Here is a 22,722-nt window from a genome sequence, read left to right as displayed (position 1 = left end):
GAATTCTTAGTGTTCCCTGAACACCAGGTAAAAAGATCCCTCACTATTCTTCTACAGAAATCATGCTTCTCCTCCTGCCACATCTGTGTCTCCCTGGTCCCTACTCCTAGAATGCCTTTCCTTCCCACTGTTGGAGGATCACATCTAATTTCTCCTGCACTCCTTTTGTGATTCCCTGGTAGGAACACAATCTTCAAAAAAAAGAACACCATCTTCCAACACTCACGTCCTGAAGCACCTTCTCTGTTTCCCTGGTTAAGGCACTTCCACTCTCTTCTATTAAGCACACTCTGCATATTTTAGCTCCTATGGAAAACGCTAAGTTTCCTGGGATCAGAGACCCAATCAGGCAATGTCCTCTGTTGGGTGTTGGGTGGTAGGTCCTTGTCAATCCCCCTCACAATCACTGAGGCTTTCCCTTTCCTCACCCTGCTTGTACGAAGCCAAATATGCAGACACTCATGGAATAATACGAGGAAACATCGTGTGGTCATGAATCGAAGTACACAATTTTCCTTGGCATACAAGGAATGACTCTGATGAAGACAAGAAATGTGTCCCCATCTCTAATGTGCTGAATTCAGAATTCAATCCAATCTCAATGCTCTGAAAGTGTCTGTTGCAAGTACAACAGCAAGAACTCACTCCCCACCCTAAGTTTCTACTGGAGAAGCACACACTGTGCTTGCTTTCTACTGGACACCACAAGAGTTGGTGGGTGGGGGACATGTTTTGAATTTAAAAAACAAGAAGACTGGAGTCCCCAGTCCCGTGGCAGTGGCTCCGCATATGTATAGATGTGTGTACGTGTGTGTGTGTGTGTGTGTGTGTGTGTGTGTGTGTGTAGAGAGAGAGAGAGATTTCCAAACACTTAGCAAATAGGAACCTTAACTTGAACAAAATGAACGCTCCTAAAACTTTTGGTACTGAATGTTGATTTAACATTTCAATCATTCTCATTTTTTCTTCATACATAATAGCTTTATTCTGACCCAATCCTTTGACTTGCATCCATCTTGCTCATTTAATGTGCAACAAAGTCAGCCAGTAGAGGGTAAGGTGACCAAGGATGTGTTCGAGGGGATAGATCTCTCTGTTCAAGTCTCTGCCTACTTCACTGAGGCCTTCAGTCAAAGGAGACCCCTCGTGACCACACGGGCGCCAATGTGGAGACTGACAGCAGCGACTGACTTCTTAAACATGTATCGCAGGCGGCACGATGCAAAGGCTGACACTGATCTACATAATTACGTTGTGTTTAATACTAAGAGCTGTGGAAAACCCAAGATCCTATAGATTTATTTAAACGGATTTAAAAACAAGACCCTATTGGGAGGTAAATGCTCATCAGCCAGATAGAAATTTTTTTTTTAATTTTTATCAACACATAGCTGATTTGCAATGTTGTGTTAATTTCAGGTGTACAGCAAAGTGATTCAGTGACATACACATATTTTTTTCTTTGTTTACAATCTCTTCCATTATAGGTTATTACAAGATATTGAGTAGAGTTCCCCGTGCTCTACAGTAGGTCCTTGATTATCTATTTTGTATATAATAGCGTGTGTATGTTAATCCCTACCTCCTAATTGATCTCTACCCCCTTTCCCTTTGGTAACCGTAAGTTTGTTTTCTACGTCAGTGAGTCTATTTCTGTTTTGTAAATAAGTTCATTTGTACCATTTTTTTTTTAGATTCCACATGAGTGATGTCATATGACATTTGTCTTTGACTTACTTCACTCAGTGTGATCATCTCTAGGTCCATCCATGTGGCTGCATATGTGCCAATCTCCGGATGAAGATGGTTCATAGAGCATGTTTAAAGGTTATTTTATTGATATATCACATATTAATATTTTATTTATAAATAATTGTATGACACTGATGCTCTAACGCTCTTCCTTTGGATTTGTGTTCCTACATTTGTTTTTTAAGTCTTGAAATCAAAGTGAAAAGTCTCAATTCTCTAAGATGAATTTGTTTTTTTAAGCATTTGTATTAGTCCAAGGGAAAAACAGTCTGAAGGCTGTGCTCGACGAATCTAAATTCTGTTGAAGTCTGGATGAATGTTAGAAAGAACAGCCATCTGGCTCACATACTCACTGTGGTGACTGAATCAGGGAAAACAATAAAGCAAATGTGAAGTCAGAAATAAAAGTGCCTCAGAGCCCCACTTTCTAAGGTGTTAAATTTTTATTCTCTCAAATAATGGCCAAACTAAACAAAGACAAGGCACCTTTTCAAAGCATTTAGAAGGTAACTGTTAGAGAACAGAGTCTCCATTCAGTAGCGATTACAGAATAGTCTCTTTTTCACTTTCTATAACTAAATTTGTACTAATCAAATTCAGTACAAATTTACTCATTTCATAGAGGCCATTCCAGACTCAGCAGCTTCACTTTCTGCTGGAAAACCACCCTGAGCTTACTAATTTGCAAGGATGTTTGTGTCACTTGATGGAAATGTAAAATCCAAACGTTTGAAAGTCTCAGTGAATTGCTAAGCATTTTAAAATCCTACAAAAATGTAACAAGACACAGCCCGACCGGGGGATACCAACATCTGAACATCCACAAGACATACCATGTCCTTGCTTTTCGTGTAAGAAAACATGTCATGGGAAACAAGTTGGACAGTTGGAAGCATGTCTCCCCATATTCAGAAACCTCAGTGACTCATCACTTACCTCCTAATTCAAAGGCAGAAAACACTAAACTACAAACTTGCTTTTTTAAGGACTCCTAACCCACCTCCGAAAGTCAAAATCAAACCTAAAGTTCCTATGGCCCACAGCTCTTAAGAAACCTTTCTTAACATGTTCCAGGCTCCTTCCGTCACAAATACATCTTTCACCTGTGGGTATCCTGTAATGATATGTACGCGGACCTAAAATAAGCCGCTGACCTGAATCTGTTATTAGCGCCTTTCAAGCCAATATTCATCCATTCACCCTGTCCCAGCGAGGGAGGGTGCTAATGTAAATCAGAGTATTTGATGAAGTAGCTTTCCTGCATCTCCATCAGCTTTTCCATTTCTCAAAACAGCTTTCTAAGATAGGTCTTATCATTCTTCCCATTTGAAGAGAGACTGAAACTCACAAAGGTTAAGTTACTTGCTTGAAGTCTGAGAACTAGAGAGTTTGGACTCGAATGCGGGCAGTCCGAGTCCAGAGTCTGTGCTCGAAGTGGCTAGGCAATCCTGCCACTAAGTGACTGAAATAAACACGCCAGTCTTAACACTTGTGGATTAAGACACACGTTGAAGGTAAAGTAAGACGGGTGTAGGCTTTTAGCAGTGAATACTCGTGACACTAAGATGAAAACAGAACCTAACGACCAAGAGAGCCTGGTGTGGTGTGGTGAGCACCGGAGTTAAACCCTGCCTCTGCCCTTTCGTAGCTCTGGGACCTTGGGCCAAACTTCTCTGAACTTCTATTTCCAGACCTTCAGAAGAGACTGTCTAGTTGGAAAGAAATGGTGTATGAAAACAGGCCTGGGAAACTAGAAAGCCCAATGTGAATGGAACCTAAGGGGAAGAGTGAAATCCAAGATAAAAGCATTTTCGATCAACTACTCAGATGGAAGGGCTAGCTTTTCACACCTTGAAAGACGTTGGTTATGTAATTCCCCGAGAGAGTAGATCTTTTAACCTTCCACCTTGCTCGATCCTTCTTCTGGATCTGTGCCTCCAGTGAGGCTCCGTTACTTCATGGGGAAGACAGAGAGTGTGATAAAGGGCCCATGTCTCTGAGATGTCCGCTTTCTGAAGAGGCGCTCATACGAGCATCGTGGGTAACAGAAGTCAACTCTTCCCACTGATAACTGGCTTGCCGCGCACTCCTTTTTGACTTCTTCTGATAGCAACCCCCACCCTCCTTCCTTGGTCTGTCCTTCCCCCACTCTAACCACGCCATCTGCCCACCCTTGACACACACATTTTAGCCAAACTGGTCCACCATGCTACTTCATCCTTGCCCACAGAGACTGGTCCAAAAGGCGGTACCTGAACTAAAGCAGGTCAATGAAGAGTCCTTCTCGGTGGTTCTTTGAAATGGAATTAGAAAAGGGGAACAGGAAGCAACAGCCTTTTATTTGTTATCAAAGATGGCAGGAAGGGAGCCTGGGGCTTCCAACTGTTATGTCCCGGCCTACACGGTGAAATCTGGTCTGTGGTAGGAGAGACTCCAATACCTAGGCAGGAGACAGAGTCCTACCAGCATCTTATCATTTCTAATAACATCCAGGCCTTTGACAGTTATGAGTGGAAACAAGTTATGACAGTTATGAGTGGAAACAAATTCCCTTTTGCTTATGTGAGTTTCAGATGGGATTCTGACATTCACAACCAAAAAAATCCTTACTACAGAGATCTGAGAACAAGGACAACAGTTTTCTCTGGACGGGCGTCGCGGGTACTTTTAATGACAAAGCCAATGGTAACGCACACTGTGTTGAACACCTCACGAACCGGCAAATGAAACCTTCCTTTCCACTGAATTAAGACCCCAAGCAAAAGTTATGATTACTCCTTAAAACAAAATACAATCTCAACCTTAATATCTTAATTTGCCCCAATTAGTAAGATTCTCAAACATCTCATTAAATTCCCTTAAGGTGTCTAGTCTTGTGGTAAAACCTGACAATACTATATTCAAGCTAAAAAAAAAAAAAATCAAGAACACGACTTCTTGGTTTCTAAAACCAGCCAAACTCTCTCCTCTGCCTTGAGCACATTAGCGCCACTCAAATTTTATTAAGACCGTGATAATTCGATTTAGCCAGTCCTCTGGTACCCACATGGGCTTTTTCAACACACATACACCAACACACATAACGCACACATACACCACTGAAACATTCTAATTTTACACTGGTAACTGGAGTGGTTTTATAACAAAGACTAAGATTTGATACTTTCAAAATTATAGGGGCAGCACACATGCTCATGAACACATATTTCTAGACACATAAATGTACATACATATTTCCAGGAAGATATCTTTTCTCAGACTCACTCATTCCCACTAGGAATACACTTGCTTCTAGATGGGAGAAAGCATAGTACGGTTGGAAGAAGGCTTGAGGGGTTGCAATGATTTCTTCGTGCACCTACACCTGGGGTATGGTGTTTTCCTGAGCCCCCCTAGGAACTTGAGAGCTCACAGGTCTAAAGGCTTCATTCATCCTCTGAAGTGGACCTCAGCTCTTTTTGCCACCATCCTAAACCCGTTCACTCTTCCCCTGGTAACAGCTCTTGGATATTCCCCTGGAAGTCGCCACCTTTCTCCCTCCTAATCCACGTGTCTTATATGGAGCTGACTTTTCTCCCTGCCTCTTCATCCTCCCGAGTGAGCATGCGGCTTGGGTCTGGCCCATCAGTGGATCAGAGACCACAGCCTGAGCTCTCCATCCACGGCTGCACGATCACTCAAGTCACAGTCAGTGAGGGGCAACAGAACATGAACTTGGAAGGATGGAAGCCTGATGCTGTCGGGCACCATCTTGCCACCACCTAGGGCTGAGGATGAAGCACACATCGGGGGGAGCAGAGGCGAGAGATGGAGAGAAACCAGGCGCCCAAGGACAGAGGTGCCATTCCAGTCACTGACGCCTGGGCCTGAAAGTTCAATGAGCCCCACACCTCCTTTTTGCTTAAGCCAGCCTGGGTCCTGTGTGCAGGCTCCTGACACAGAGGATTCTAACTGATGTCCCTTCCAGAAAGAAGGATCCTTCGAAGATGAACACAGGGAAACTGGAGGGGAGATGTGAACAAAGGGGAAGAACGGGTCCATAAGTACAAATGGCGACCAAGGAGACAAATGCTGTGATCCAAGAAGGCAAATTTTCTAATGAAGGAGTCGGTCTGCACTACCTTGTATAAAATACCCACCTTATAAAATACAAGCATTTGGTCCAAAGTCTACAATCGATTGAGTAAAGTCCTCCAAACTGAAGTGAACTCAGTCAGAGGACTTCATTCAGAGGCCAATATTGTCACCATATCTTTTATCACAAATTCTCCACATGTTATCTTAAAATGTAAATAGATCTGGGTCGTGGAATCACAAAGCAGTCTTTCTTTTCTGAATTATTTTTAAGTGAGCGTATATTAATTTTATATTCAGAGAAAACCACCTGCATTTAATCAGAAAACAAGAATGATGAAGGCCGTTGGGTGGGGATCTGGCCGGTGCTCCGCAGCTGTCTGTGACACCTGGAGCCCGTGGGCCGCCTCGGCCCCCAGAGAGCCCGGCATGGTGCGCATGGGCACCGTGGGGTCACATCTCCCCGCGTCCGGCTTGGACACCTTTGGGGACCCGAGGAAGATGAACAAGCACCAGCTCTATTACTTGGTCTTAAACTTCGCCATGACTGTGTCTTCTGCGCTCATGGTCTGGAAAGGCCTGATCGTCCTCACTGGCAGCGGGAGTCCCATCGTGGAGGTGCTGAGTGACAGCGTGGGCCAGCCTTTCACAGGGGTCACCTTCTGTTCCTAACAAATTCCCTGGAACACCCGATTAGAGCTGCTGAAATCGTTGCTTTTAAAGTCGAAAGACGAGACATTCCAATAGTTCACAGAGTTATCAAAGTTCATGAAAAAGATAATGGAGACATCAAATTTCTGACCAGGGGAGACAATAATGACGTTGGGGATAGAGGCTAGTACAAAAAAGGCCAGTGCTGGCTCGAAAAGAGGGACATGTTGGGGAGAGCCAGAGGGTTTTCACCATAGGTTGGCATGGTCACCATAATAATGAATGACCATCCAAAATCCAGGTGTGCTCTTTGGGTTGTAATGGGCGCATACGTGTTACTAAAACGTGAACCCTAAAATGAAAGGCAGTTCCTGGGACCAGACTGAAATAAATTCTGTTGAAAAAGAGAGAAGCTAATATATTTGAAATGTTCCTCTTTCTGTATAAAAGGAAACAATGTGGAGACATTTTTGTCTTGTTCGAATAAATGATTCGTCCCTGAAAATAAACAAAAAACAAGAACGATAACAGATATTTTCAGCAGGTTCTAAAAAATACTGAATATTTTATTATTTATTTAATATATCATATAATATAATTTATAAGTATTTAGATCATATTTATCAATTATATTGTATTTCTAATATAATATAATAAATATAATCTAGAAATTGCATTTATAAATTATAGTATTATAAACATATAAATATTATGTTTGTAATTGTATTTTATGATTTATTTGAAGCATAAAACAAGGATGATGATAGCAGATATCTGAAGTGGAATCACCTGGTAAACACGCAGATGTCCTCATGCACAACAGGACATCCTTTTTCTAACACAGGTCATATTTATCAAACAAAAGGAGCTAGTTTTTTTTTTTTTAATTACCACCAATGACCCAGTATTATCACTCCTGAATTTCCTTGAGATTCCATGCTACTGCAGTTATTATTGGTATAATAAGGTTATTTAGGCTAATCTGGGTGCCCAATCACCATTTATCATGTATACTCAAGATGCAGATTCAGAATGAACTAAACAGAAGAAAACCGTTGTTTTTAAAAATCTCGTGGCTGGGAACAGACTGTGGAAAAGTAACAAGTCTCCAGATTAAGTAGGTTTTATCAGGTCTTTGCAGGGAAACCCAAGCCCTGGTCAAATTATCACCACTGGCCTATGTAAAGGTGCCACAGTTAAAAATCATTCTCCAGGTGCTTCCATTTGGGGAAAATAACACATCTGCTTTTCAAACTGGATTTCTATGGTCCAACTAATTTTCCACTAAATCACCTAGGCCAACCTTCCATGGTGACACAGCACCTGAAGAAGAAAGCATGTCGATCAAAAAACTGGAAGCTTGTATTCAATGTCTGAGTAAAATGGGGAAAACTGAATGGACAAAATGGATCCTTGAGCTCCTGAGGCAGAGAATGAAAAGAATGGCAGTGAAAAGTGATTGATGGATTCTAAATAGAGATTCAGGGGGAAAAAAAAGAGAAGGGGGGATTCAGATCTAGACTAAGATATCACCCAGAAATCACATTTTTGCTGAACGAAGGCCCTCTGATGTAAAATGCTTTGCTCAAAATCAGTTTCTGGGGAGAAAACATCACATTGTCTGTTGATTGAAAACCCTCCTAGCAGCTGATTTATTCAGCAGCCGCGCCTTCCGCCTGATTACCAGCCTCCAGAGCAGCCTTTGACAAAGGAAGTAAACAACAGGCAAACAACAACAATTGAAAACAAATCCAGCTCCAGGAAATACGGAACGTCGGCATGATTTTTTCTTAGATGTGGAGGCATCACAAATGGTTCTCCCAGAACTTCCACACCGAAGGCGCTTACAACAAACACTGCTTGGAACAGGTGGTGGGTGGGGACCTGGGGGAGAAGCCTCATTTGCTTGGCTAAGCAGGTAGTTTTGCACTCAGGTCCTTGGCTATGACACCCGGCTTAAAGCTGCCATCACTGAGTGGATGTTTTGTCTTCCCTCAGAGAATAGATGTGTTTGTGACCAAGCTGAATGCCTGCTTCCCCTACCAGTTCTGTATTATTGTCCTTCTTCCCAGAGGACCTGAGAGTTCTAGTAACTTTACCAGGTCACAGAGGTACTGAGTAGCAGAGCCTCGATGAGAATAAACATATAAATATTATATTGGTATTTTATGATTTATTTGAAACATAAAACAAGGATGATGATAGCAGATATCTGAAGTGGAATCACCTGTTATCCTCATGTACCACAGGACATATTTTTTCTAATACAGGTCACATTTATCAAACAAAAGGAGCTAGTTTTCTTTTTAAAAAAATGACTACCAATGACCCAGTATTATCACTCCTGAATTTCCTTGAGATTCTATGCTACTGCAGTTATTATTGGTATAATAAGGTTATTTAGGCTAATCTGTTCCACAGTCGACTTCCACAGTCAACGCAAGCATTTCTGAAATGAGCTGCAGGGTTGAGTAGTCAGTGAGAAAGAAAACACCGGGTGTGCCCCCCAGTCTCTGGCAATCCCCTCTCCCACCATCCCCAATCTGTTCCATTGTTTCCTTAGCGAATGACTCTAGGCAACTTTCCCTTTAAAAACAGGATGGGGGTGGGGTAACGGGATTGGGGAGGTCTGGCCTCAGGGCTCTAGAAACTTTCCGGTTTTAGTCTCGGTAATTGGGAAGGAAAATGGGAAGCCACTGGGATCTAGAAGTTTGAGAGAGAATTCAAAGCACTTCCCAGCTCTGTTCAATTCTTTCCTTCTCTCTGCCCCTCTGCGGAGGTCTGGGGACCCTCAACACTTTTTGCCTCCTCTTTCCCGATGGGGACTAGACCTCTTCAGGCGAAAGAACTGGTGCACAAATAACTATCCTCAAAGTAAGAAAGTGTACATAATTTCCTAAACACATATCCAGGAAGAGTTATGTTTGCAGATTAAAATAAAGGAGCTCCTAAAGAGATGTGCTTATCAATTAATTCAGATTTGAACTGCCTGGATGCTTTACGATTGATCACTGCCAACTTACAACAGAAATACTTATGACCTTAATAATAATGTTAGAATATATACATTACCCCGAAAGTCATACATAGAAGGAAATGTGTACACATTTATACATATATATGTACATATATAGTCACATATTACGGATATAAGGTCAACTCCTATTCAGAGACCGCTTTTTAAATTATACAACTTTCTCAAGAGATCGTTTTTGACATGAAATCTAAAACAAAGCACATTTTTGACCCAGAAACCTACAACTCTTCAAACCACAGAAATGTAAACATCCAGGGTCAACCTGACATCAGTTTGAAGGTAAGTTCGAAGGCATGTGGCATTTGTTAATATCCATCTTGCCCTTTAAAATGCCCCCCATGTAAAGAGAGAGCTAAGAGAGAAAACCCTTATTTGGTGCTTACTGAGATGGAGTAGGTTCTGAACAGTTTAGGCAGAACCGATGGATGTGAAGAAGGTATTGGAAAGATGCGGAAACGTCTCTGGGACAGAAGCGGTCCTGGAGGGAAACGCCAGAGGACCCACAGGTGTGCTCCAGGGGGCGCACGGGGCAGGGATGCTGTGTCCTCCATAGACCTGTTTGGCCTCATCTCCCGCCCACCAGTCACAGCAGATGGAACATGTCATTTTTCTGCCCTTTTTTCTGCCTTGACACAGGACGAGCTTTCTCAGCCTGGCGCATCCTTCCCAGTTTCTCCCCCTAGAACATTTCTCCCCATCTTTCAACATCCAGCTCAAACCAGACCTCCTTTGTGACATGTCCTCCATTTCCCATGATAGAATTCATCAGTTCCTCCCCCATCCCGCCCCACGGACCCAACCCATTTTGCAAGCACCTCTATTACCAAACTCCTAACAGTGGACTTTAAAGCACTAATACATTTAATAAAATGCTTTAGTATTTTAACCTAGGTACCTTGTTATTTTATTGAGATATAATCGACACATCACATCGGATTCATTTTAGGGGTACAACTTAATGATTCGATGCATGTATACATTGTGAAATGGTCACCATAGTAAGCCTAGTTAACATCTACCACCACATAAAGTTACAACTTTGTTTTCTTCGTGATGAGAATGTTGAAGACTTACTGTTAGCAGCTTTCAAATATACACGACGGTATTGATAATGACAGTCACCCCGCTGTACATTACATCCCTAGGACTTACTTATCTTAAAACTGGAAAGAACCTGGTTATTTTATTCTCTGTCTGGCCCGGTGCCTGGCAAAGACATGCCACACGTTGGTGAATAAATGAATCAATGAATGAACAAGCAGCTTTGGGTAAATGAGGGCCAGTAAAGAGAACTTAGTACAAATAAAGTCTAGCAGAGTCAGGAAGTACAGATATATCAGTACCTGGTCTGTTTGCCATGTAGTTTTCATAAACAACCAAAAGTTAGTCAGAGGCATCACTTCATAAGAAAGTGTAGATACCTTCAAACCTTCAATCCCCAGTTGCTCTTCTGCTTTGAATAAAAAAGACTAAACACTGGTGTGTGGTCCTGAAACGACTGTGTTTGAAAATCAGGCTACATGCAATCTTCTTTTTTTTTTTAATCATTAAAATACAGTTTATTATATTTTTATGACATATCACATCTTCAGGATGCTGACGCTTCCTGTATTAACTGCGATGGAGAGCAACTGTGGAAAAGGCTAGTAAAACTGTTTTGACCTGTTTTATGGGAATATTGTAAACAGCTCCCCAAAGACCATTAGCATGCAGAGCTGTCTAACAGACACTAAGCAATTCTTCTTCCAAAAGAGGGTAATTAAATAGGGCAAAGGGCAGTGTCTCTCGGTAACCAAACAACCTAATTTTCTCAAATGACTGCTCTCTGCAAACAAACGGCCTGAGGCAGAGAGAGAATGGCTGATTCTCAACATCTAGGAGCTAACTACTTCTACTCCGGGGGGAAAAGACCGCAGCACGGGTTTAAAAGGGTTTGCACACATTCACTGAAAAAGCCACAACATGACATTAAGAGAAGCAGCTGTCTGGGGCTACCATCCCTCTAACCTCCTTCAACTTGGTGATGATGAGGAAAACCTGTTTATATTGTGTTGGCGTGTGGTTTTATTTTATCTACTGGAGAACTCTTAACAGATTTAAAAAAAATGCAAAACGCTGATAAGGTTGCCGGTAGAAAACATCAGCCTCTGCCTCTAGCTGTGCTCTGTCAGGTCCTTCAGCCCAGAAACCTCTCTGGAGAGGCGGGCAGGCAGGCCGGCCACGGCTATGGAACCTCTGAGAGTGCGACACTGCCCGTTCTCTGTGTGCCGGTGGGGCAGGTGTTCACTGAACACCCCCTCTGAGCCTCACCCTGGGGTCCTCGTCTCTCTCACAAGAGCTTCTGCCCTTCACTTTACCTCGCACCCCGCCCACTCCCACCCCCCCTACGTCTTCCTCTTGCCCCTAGCTATTTTGAAAATTTTCAAACCTATAGAAAAATGTAAAGACAGGTACAGTTAGTAATACCTGCATAAATCAAAACCACAAAGAGGTACCACCTCACATCGGTCACAATGGCCATCATTAAAGAGTCTACAACTAACAGATGCTGGAGACGGTGTGGAGAAAAGGGACCCTCCTACACTGATGGTGGGAATGTAAATTGGTGCAGCCACTACGGAGAGTAAAAAACTAAAAACAGAGCTACCCTAGGATCCAGCAATTCCACTCCTGGGCATATATCCAGACAAAACTGTAATTCGAAAGATCCATGCACCCCTTTGTTCACAGCAGCGCTGTTCACAACAGCCAAGATATGGAAACAACCTAACTGTCCATAACAGGTGAATGGAAAAAGAGGTGGTACATATATACAATGGAATATGACTCAGCCATAAAAAGGAATGAACTCATGCCATTTGCAGCCACATGGGTGGACCTAGAGATGATCATACTAAGTGAAGTAAGTCAGAGGAAGACAAATACCATATGATATCACTCATATGTGGAATCTAATGTATGTCACAAATCAACATACCTGTGAGACAGACACAGATTCACAGACACACAGAACAGACTTGTGGTTGCCAAGGGGGAGGGAGGGTGGGGGAGGGATGGCGTGGGAGTTTGGGATGAGCAGATGCAAACTAGTATATAGAGGATGGATAAACAAGGTCCTACTGTAGAGCACAGGGGACTATATGCAATATCCTGTGATAAACCATAACGGAAAAGAAGATGAAAAAGAATGTATGTATGTATAACTGAATCACTTTGCTGTGCAGAAGTTAAACACAACATTGTAAACAACTATGCTTCCATAAAATAAAAAAAACACCTGCATAACCTCCACTCAGATTTCCTAACTGTGAACACCTCTACCTCTCTCTCTTCATATGTGCTCAGTACTAAAGAGGTGACCCTCCCGAGTCTTTGATGGTGCTGGACCCTGAGGCCACCTCAGCCCCTGGGACTCACTCCTATGTCCAGCCCTAGCAGAGTCGTGGCTCGGTGGCTGGACCCCATGCCTTCCACGAAGAGTCAACAGTCACAGTCGCTGCCCTTGGCCCCATGACCCAGAACCGCCATGCCACCTTCTCCCAGATTTTCAGTACCATCACCATTGTCTGAAGTTTCTCATTGCGCAACAAACACCTAGACATTCCCAAGAGGACACCGATTTGACATAATAAACACTGCGTCCTTTTTAAGTGTCTGAACTTGAGCAAGTTATTAACCTTTGTAGGCCTGAACTCATCATCTCTTCAATGAGGATTCTAATGGTGCCCACCTCAGCGAGCTGTGCTAATGATGAAATAAAGTGCTTATCAGAGTGGCTGGCACAGTGTCAGCAGTCACTATCATTTTTACTCAAATAGTTTCTTTGACACCAGTTGCTCTTCCAATGAGCCAACCCATTAGTGCATTCTTGCAAACCTTTCCCCGCCCCAGGACGTTGCATCACAACCCATCATGGCACAGAGGCGTCTGGGATCTGGTGGCCTCCTGAGGCGGGAGTTAGCTGGGCCCCAGGCTGAGTAGCTGTAACCAGTCTCTTGTTGACACTTGGAGATAAAGATACCACAGGGGCAGAGCCCTGCTTGAGTAAAAGATAAGGCGACCACATTTTTCTCATCCTCATGGTCAAGACCTCCCAGACCACACGTGCACAGAAAAGGTCCTCAGGGGTCAGAGAAGGGAAGGGGTGCCAGCCCATAATATGTCCTGCCAACCTCCCAGAAACCCTTGCACTGGAATCCATCTTGGCTGAAAGATGCATGTGCCAATCGGGTAGGGCCCTGAGTCAGAACAAATATGGGCATGAATGAGATAAGTGGCCAAAGGGAACTCGGAAAACTGCCCCCATATAAGCAATCACAGCCACCCCTATTGGGCTCGACTCACTCCAAGTCTGCCTGTGTGTCTTCCACACGTACTTTGCTTCCAGTAAACACTTTATCTGCTGCACAATCTCTGTCTCTTTGTTGAATTCTTTCTTCAAAGAAGACAAGGTCCTGCTTCAAGCCACCACACCCCATGGCCCCCCAAGATCACTCCTTTGTTCCCAACTTCATCTCCCATCCATCTCTCCATACGCCCCGGTTCCACGCACATGGGTACTTACCACCCCAGAAACACACCGCACACTTACCTTTTAAGTTTCAAATTATTCATTAAAAATTTCAATTTTAAATTAAGTTGTTACATTTAAATTGGAATTTTAAACTGATAACTATTTGCGGGATAAATGCTTAGATGCTATCTCTCCTTACTATTCAGATTAAAAGGTCACTTCCTCAGGGCTCACACAGGACTGTCTTCTGTTCTTCTACTATAGTATATACTTCAAGTTCAGGAATGGTCATTCATAAGTCAGTAAGTCATGCCTTGGTTTACTACTTCCCTAGTAGCCACTAGCTACCTAATTTTTTTTCTTTATGATACATTCTGATCCCTTGATCCCTTTCAGGTAATAGTGCTTAATCATAAGTGAGCATTAGAATCCCTTGTGAACTGTTTCCAAAATGCACATGTCTAGCCATTGATCCTAACAACACACTTGACTGTGAAACCTTTCATAGAGATTTCTAGTCTGGACTCCTTAAACACAGCCTGCTTCCTAAAGGAACATCACTTGAAATAAGACCTTGAAAAGAGTACTGTTCTTCTGTATAAACCTCACCTTGGAGAACCAGGAAGCACCCTCAAATAAATCAGCAAGAGACAACCTATGATCTTTGATTTTTTTTCCCCACAAGTAACTAACACATAGCAGGGCATCCTGACCCACCACGGGTTTTTCTCCTTGCTGCAGCTCTCCTTGTAATTGTCAGAGAGAAAGATTAAGTGAGGATGTTATTTCCTCATTCTTCTTGCTATTAAACGTCTATAAGCTTGAAGTCATAACTGCAAGAACGCAATGGACAGTAATTCACTGTGAGAAATTCAAGTACAAAAATTATTTTAAAACAGTAGCTCCAATCTTGACATATATGATTTAGGCATAAAATTACGTTTTAAAATACACCTCTGTTTTTAAATATGAGAGGGAAAAGGGTAAAAGAAAAACTTCGAAGCCACAGAATACACACTCACACACACATCTATGCATAAATGTCCGTATGTGGGTGGACTCGTGGTTGTCCTGAAGCTGAGCGCAAAGAAAACATTTACTGCAGATGTGCGACAGTTCATATGCTGAAGTGAGAACCAGGTTCTGGATTACGCTGATGAGTTCAATGTTTAAAAGCCTCGAGCCTTTCAAATGTTTTACAAACCTCTGACCTGTCCCCGGGTATAAGTGATCAAGGCCTTAGGAAGAGCTTTTATACTTTGAAGAAACGGAATATTCTAAATAAAAGATCATATGATAAAGAAAATCAAAGTGGGTTCATAACTGAGATATTAGTTTAATGAGCTGTTTACAAAAATACATGGTTGTTTCATCTCTATGTGGATCACTGACATATGTGAGGGAAAGGCACCTTTTTATTCTTTTAATACTCTAGTAAAAGATGTTTTTCTGTTAATTTTGGGGTCAGTGCTTTTCAGCGTAAGTCTATCATCAATGTTAAACATTTAAGGTATAAGAAAACAAATTATATATGATGCTTATTATAACAGAGTGACCACCTGTTACGGGTTGGATTACACCCCTGCCAAATTCATATGTTGACGTCCTAAGCCCCAGTACCTCAGAATATGACTTTATTTGGATATAGGGTCTTTATAGAGGTACCTAAATTAAAATGAGGTCATTAGGATGGGGCCTAATCTGATAGGACTGGTGTCCTTATGAAAAGGGGAATTGCAGACACACAACAGAGAGAACACCATGTGAACACGAAGACAGCCACCTACAAGCCAAGGAAAGAAGCCTGGGACAGATCTTTCCTTCCCTGCCAGTACCTTGATCTCAGAGTTTTAGCCTCCAGAACAGGTGACAATAAATTTCTGCTGTTTGGGACGTCCCTGGTGGTGCAGTGGTTAAGAATCCGCCTGCCAATGCAGGGGACATGGGTTCGAACCCTGGTCCGGGAAGATCTCACATGCCACAGAGCAACTAAGCCCGTGAGCCACAACTACTGAGCCCGCGCACCTAGAGCCCGTGCTCCGCAACAAGAGAAGCCACCGCAATGAGAAGCCCGCGCACTGCAATGAAGAGTAGCTCCTGCTCGCCGCAACTAGAGGAAGCCCACGCGCAGCAACGAAGACCCAATGCAGCCAAAAATGAATGAATGAATAAATAAATAACTTTAAATAAATAAATCTCCGTTGTTTAAGCCGCCCAGTTTGCAGTACTTTGTTACAACAGCCCTAGTACACCATCTACGTTATTTTTCTTTCAAATGAAAAGTTTGCTTGCTTTGGTTGGCGGGGGTTGCTTTCAAGAAGTGGTTGGCCAGTTTTCAGATACAGCACCTGGGCCAAAGAAAAGTGGACATATCCTTCCATGGGAGCGAGACATCTGAATGGGAGTAAACTTCAAGGTCACACCTACATGAAAAAGAGGACCCCTGGCTCAGAGAAAATAGCACCTTCTAGGAAAGAACTGGTGAGGTCACAATGCCCAGACACTCAGGATGGAGAGGAGAAAGCAGAGTCTAGGCCAAGTGTCCTTGTCAGAAAGTCCAAACAGTCAAGCTGTCCCCTGGGCTCTCCTGTCACCAGGTGTCACGTACAAGAAGGAATGGAAGCTGGTACTTTTCTACGTGTATCAAGGACATAAGGAAATAGGAAGGGAAATGTAAAGCTCGAAGCCAAGATAAGTCTCTTAAAACTCAAGGACCATTTTACAGGAATGACACAGACGGTGAGATGGTAGCAAGGGACTTCCTGAAGAACTTTATATTTTCTCCCAGTTATGAGTCAATAGAAGACTCTATAAAAGTTCTTCCCTCCCACAGTGATCATCTTCCTGTTGTTTTTTTTTTTCCCCTCCTTTACCCTCAAACTCTAAAATAAGCAGAGGGTGACACTGGGATCAATGACAAAGGTGGGGTAGTCCTAAAGTCTCTCATTTACTGAGCACCTACTACATGCCAGGCACGGGGCTAAACGTTTTAAAGACACCATCTTGAATACCTGCAACCCTCCTAAAAGTTCTCAGCATTATACCCGTCGTGTACATGCAGAACAGAGTCGCTGGTCCCCTTGCTCCCTTTTATTCTTGTCTATCTTCACTCTGAGTGGAGAGGGAATCTTTAACATAACACATCGAAGTCACACTAGCTAATATAACATTTATCAGGAGCAAGGCATTGTTTCAAATCAGGGTTTCTCAAGCACGTCACTGTTGACATCCCGGGTTGGAGAATTCTTTGCTGGGGGGCCGTTCTGTGCATTGTAGATGTCTAGCAGCATCGCTGGTCTCCACCCACTGGATAAATGCCAGTAGCATTCCTCCTCCAGCTGTTAAAACCAGCAATATCTCCAGACACTGCCGGATGTTCTTGGGGGACAAAACTGTCCCCAGTTGAGAACCACTATTCTAAATGTTTTACAAATAAATTCATATAAACTCTAAAGAAAAAATAATAAGCAGAGGGTGAAAGGAAGCATCATGATAAGATCTGGGGCGGGGGTGGGAGAAACCGTTCCTTTTCTCCATCTCAGGTCTTTGCAGTAAAGACACATGCTTGGTCATGAATGTGGAAAAATGATGCGATAAGATGGGAATACTTGTTGAATTGAACTATTGCAAATATTTGAGACATCAGCCAAACTCTCAAAAAGGACTTCTTTAGCATCTGATAATCATCGGCGTGAAGATTTCCAGAAACAAATTAATAGAGAACAAAGAGAAGCCGACGATATTTACATATAGGAAAGACAGAATAGGAAAGACAGAACTATTCCTTGGTTGGATCAGCCTACTATCTTGGGTATGACGCCTGTGAAGACCTGAGACACGTAAACAGTTAACCTGGAAGGAAGTAACTGACCTTCACTTCAGCACGACTCGGAAAAGTTATTGGAAGTTCACTGTTTAATGGAACCCCATTTTCTTAGCAATCCTAATTACTCCATATTGGATCACCGGTACGTTTTCAATTAATTTAGTGGGGCTAATTTAGCTAGGACTTTGCATGGATTGGCCAAGCAGAAGATGAATAATAATGGAAGAAAATGGGGCATAAGTGGAAAGTATATTATAATTTGAAATATATCTGAGAGTCTAAAAACACCTACAGAAATGATTCTGGGTTGTAAAGTGATATTTTTTTATCTCAGTGGAAAAAAGGTAGGCAAACATAAAAAAATGCATCAATCTCCAAAATTATTTTAATAATGAGGAAACCTAATCAAAACTAGTTTACAGGGTCGGTGTTCCAAATAGCTGAAAACGAGGAAGGTTGGTATATAACCACGCCCTTGTTCTCCTACAAAAATTATGTTGAAAAAGACACGTTAAAGCTCGTGATATGGTGAAGGACAAAATAGAACTTTAAAAAAATACTCTGTAAAGTACTCATGTCAACTAAAAGAAAAAAGTAAAACATTCTCAGTAACATAAAGGCCTACACCACGGAAAGAACAGTGGACTTTTTGAAGAGCTCCATATTTTTATATGATATATTTAAGAAGAGCTCTTCAGAGGACTCAGGACAGATTCTGCCATTCACAAAATCTAAATGAATGCCTAGTGAGACAGAAAGACATTTACAGGAAATCACAGTGGCAATAAATCTACTGCATTATTATTTATAGTTGTGTTTGTGACGAATACAGCCTAACACGGCAACAAGCCAGTATGTAAGGGCTGAAAGATTTATCCAACCTTAAACATATCCGTCTATGCAGGCCTGGAGTCTGTAATCATTATCACAGTTTAATCTGTCTTTTGCAAAACAAAACTAAAAAAATAGACCGTGTGTCTCTGTGATTAATCATTTGTATTTAAAGCCAATCTGAACGAAGAAAAGGTCCAAAAAAGCAGCCCCAAGAACATGGTACTGGAAAGCAGTGGAATGTGTTTAGAATACCGTGTTCTGAAAAGTGTCGCGCAACCTTCTGCTAAATATTTGGTTCATTCCATTTTGTCATTCCGATTTGTATCCTGGAAGCCCTTAGATGCAAAAGGATTACTTCCTGACAATCGCAACATAAACTGGTGAGCAAAATCCCAGATCAGTGGCAAAGTTCTTCCCCGTGAACCCCACCAAAATAACGGTGCTTGCAAAGTCCAAGAAGAGTTGTTGACTTCTAAGGCTCAACTTTGGGCACAAAGGACGCCAGCTGGTACCGTTGGGTCATCTATCAAAATGATCAGTGGAGACGGTTGGCGAGTCCTGGCTACACTCAGCAGAGCATAGAAGAGAGCTCAGATCACGGGGTACCCTGAACACTGAATGAAAGCTGCCAGGCTGTGGGATCATCGAAATAAAGCAAACTGGCAGTCATCCCCTTAGCATTTGTTGTTCATCTTAGGAATACCGCCAGGTACATAAACGTAGCCAGGGCGAACACATCTTTAAGGAAATGAAGAAATAAAAAAAAGAGAGAGAAGAGGAGAGGAGGATAGAAGAGGGAAGTAATGGGACTGAAGAGCAGTTACTAACATTGCCCTCACCGCACCCCACAAGCTGCTTTAACTTTGATGATCGGCTCTTCTTTGCAGATGTACATAGTTTCCCTGACCTTGGCAGAATCCAAGAATTTATACAGTTAGCAGTTCTTGCACAATCTCCTGAAAAGAACAGCACAAATGTTCTATCCTTCAATGCCAGGTGGGCCTTGCTACTCCTAGCCTCCTGTTTTCTTCCAGTAAATTAATTTACTTGCTTAGGTACTGGTGCGAAAAGAAACATCTAGTTCACCTCTTCTCTCTCCTTCTCCATGTCTGACAACACATCTCCGGGATTCTTTTCCCCCTTTCTTTGGATGACGTTGGGGGGAAGAGCTAAATTCTATGAAAACTGAATTATCTTCATCAACTAGAAATTTACGCCAGGCACGAAATGCAAAGGACTTTAAGACCTGTAGCCTTTCCGGGTTTATTATTATGAGAAATGAAGTTCTCTTATTGTTGGATCTATTCACAGCACAGAGCCAAAGACTGCAAAGAATCTATCCTCCAATCAAAGGCAGCCTGGATATCTTTCCATCTTAATAATAAATCCAAGATAACCACAGCTTGATGTATTAAATACCTTTTAGGACATGAACAATTTGAACAAGAATCTTCATTAATTCTAATTACGGTGCCTATAAGTCATGTTTAACACTTTCCACCCCTCAATAAATTAAAATTAAAGTGCCTATTTACGAAGCACAAGCCCTAATGAACCAAAAGCTCATTTCTAAAGGGGTCTGATGTTACGCCCAGGTGCTGTATATACACGTCTCACTTTACCCAGATTCATGGGCCAGCATCAGTGTCAGTCAAACCTCGAAACCAACCAGTGTGACACCGCAGGGGATGCAGACTTGAGTTCACTTCCAAGTTTATTTAAAAAAAAAAAAAGAAAGAAGGGACTTTCACAATTCCAGAAAGTGTGTGTTTCTTTGACTTTCACGGGAGAAAGGAAAAAATAAACACTCTTCCAATTATACGTCTCTACTTCTCAGGACCAATAACAATGACAGAGTCTGCTAAAATGGTGACACCAACTGGGAATCTGAGCAACTTCTGATGAAAGAAGTAAAGAACTGATACTTCATGTGTTCTTTTTAAAATCACGATGCCAGGGAAAACTGTCAGCGCTAGAGACATCCTCAACTTCCTACAAGGAAGGAAGTTAAAAGAATAACTTTGTGTTTGTCCTAAGAACACTGGTAGGAGTCTTTCTCCAAGTCTTTCTTAGCTGAAAGAACTAAACATGTGAAATTGATTTTCATTTATTCGCGGCATTTGTTACAAAGGAGTGCAGCATAACCCAGGACAGCAAGGATCTAGTCAGCCCCCTGGATTCAAATTCTGACTCCAACTTTACTTGTTGTGTGACTGTGGACAAGTTACTACTCTGTGTCTTAATGGTCTCGTCTGTAAAATGGAGCCACAGACAGAAGATACAGCAAATAACCATAACAGTCAATAACCATTATTGTTACTTCCTCTGCCATGGTCTACTTCCTATTCAGGTTTTAACTAACGTTCTAAGTAGGTAATAACATTTATAAGTAAGAATAACACACTCTTAAATAGTATTAATTAGGTAGCGGGTACCGTTCTAAGCAATTTACAAGTTTTAACTCATGTAATCCTTACGACCAACTTTTGAGGGGGCCACTATTTCGCAGATGATGACGCTGAGATGGAGGTACGGAGAGATTACGTCACTTGTCCAAGAGCCAACTAATAAACAAACGGCAGAGGCAGAATCCAGCCTCAGGTAGACCGGCTTCAGCGTCCAGGCTCTTATCACTACGCTGCTTCTTGAAGAAAAACCTTTGAAATAAATCTCCTAACATCATAATTTACATAAAAAAGAACTATGGAAATTCTAAGTTCAGCACGTGGTGAACCTATATTGCATCTAGGTGACATTTTAAGCGCAACATAAAGGAACGAGACTTAAAAAGCAAACAGATAAACCACAATGAACTTTCTTTCTAATTTATGCTCCTCCTTGCAGCTTCCAAAAATAAGTTCTGCCTTTGAAGCATTTGATATACCAGGTGAGCTAGGCTGTGACTTCGCAACAACCTTACGTAGAGTAGAACCAACAGCAACCTGGTTTCCCACAGTCCGTCCACGGGAAGCCCCATGAATATCTGCCACACGCAGCGGCAATCCCCGCGGACCGTGGCCATGATGCAACACTCACTGCTCAGGACTCAGCCCCTCCCCCGAGCTCCAGGATGGAAACCACGTCCTGGGGGAAATTAACTAAGCTCATGAGGGAAGGCATCCTCTCATCCCCATCTTTGAAATATCACTGACTTCAAGTAGGCTGCTGATGTGAAGAACCAGAAGATGGGTTATTTGGTGAGCTTACAATGATCTGGTCAACTACCAAAATGGAACCTTGATTAGAATACAAAAGTTCTTTTACAGCAGCTGCTGTCCTGCTTGAGGGCCTAAAGCAGAGACATACCTATAAGCAATCTTCCCTTAAGACTAATGAATCTTCTGAAAGAATTAGAGCGACACAAACACATGATGGCTAGAAATACAGAGCTAAAAGGTTGGAAAAAAATGAAACCATGCCTTTTACCTTTTTACTTGTAGCCTTCACTCATGCTCATGTTCTAATGGATTCAGTATGTTCCAACATATTCCAACCTATAGTTATAATTTTCTAACAAAGAGCGATAGGCCAAATTACAATGACTAATGGACTATTTACCATAGAGAGTAATAAAGTACTTTCATATCATAAGATCTTTCAGAGCCTAAATTTACATATATATTATATATTTTATACAATATATATACACTTATAAATATATATATTATATATCACACAATGCTCCCTAGATCCAGCCACACGTAAACTGTAGCTTAGTTATCAGGGAAATGGATATTAATACCGCAATAAGTTATGACTACACTGTCATAAGAACGACTGAAATGAAAAACCATCGACAGTACCAAGTGTGGGCAATATGAAACAACTAAAACTGTTCTCCACTGCTTGAGGGAGTCAAAACTGGTTCACAACTTTGGAAAAGTGTTCTGCAGTGTTTACCTGACTTGAACACACGACCCAGTGTTCCACTCTATTCACTGAACAAAAAATGCATTCATATGTAGACCACAGGTAGGTACAAGACTGCATGTCACAGCATGGCTCTCAACAAACCCAACTGGAAAACAACTCAAT

At 42.1% G+C, this 22,722-nt stretch overlaps 1 protein-coding gene and 1 pseudogene across 7 annotated transcripts in view; one reads left to right on the top strand and one right to left on the bottom strand.

The window, feature by feature from the left end:
- Nucleotides 1-22,722, bottom strand: part of CACNB2 (calcium voltage-gated channel auxiliary subunit beta 2) — a 401,769-nt gene that overhangs the window by 364,367 nt on the left and 14,680 nt on the right. The window lies entirely within an intron of this gene.
- Nucleotides 3,986-6,985, top strand: LOC307182593 (signal peptidase complex catalytic subunit SEC11C-like; annotated as a pseudogene). Its single transcript has one exon. The product of its transcript is annotated as a signal peptidase complex catalytic subunit SEC11C-like (transcript).

Source organism: Stenella coeruleoalba (genome assembly GCF_951394435.1).
Source record: "Stenella coeruleoalba genome assembly, chromosome: 2".
Classification (NCBI taxonomy): Eukaryota; Metazoa; Chordata; class Mammalia; order Artiodactyla; family Delphinidae; genus Stenella; species Stenella coeruleoalba.
This window is presented reverse-complemented; position numbering and strand designations above follow the sequence as displayed.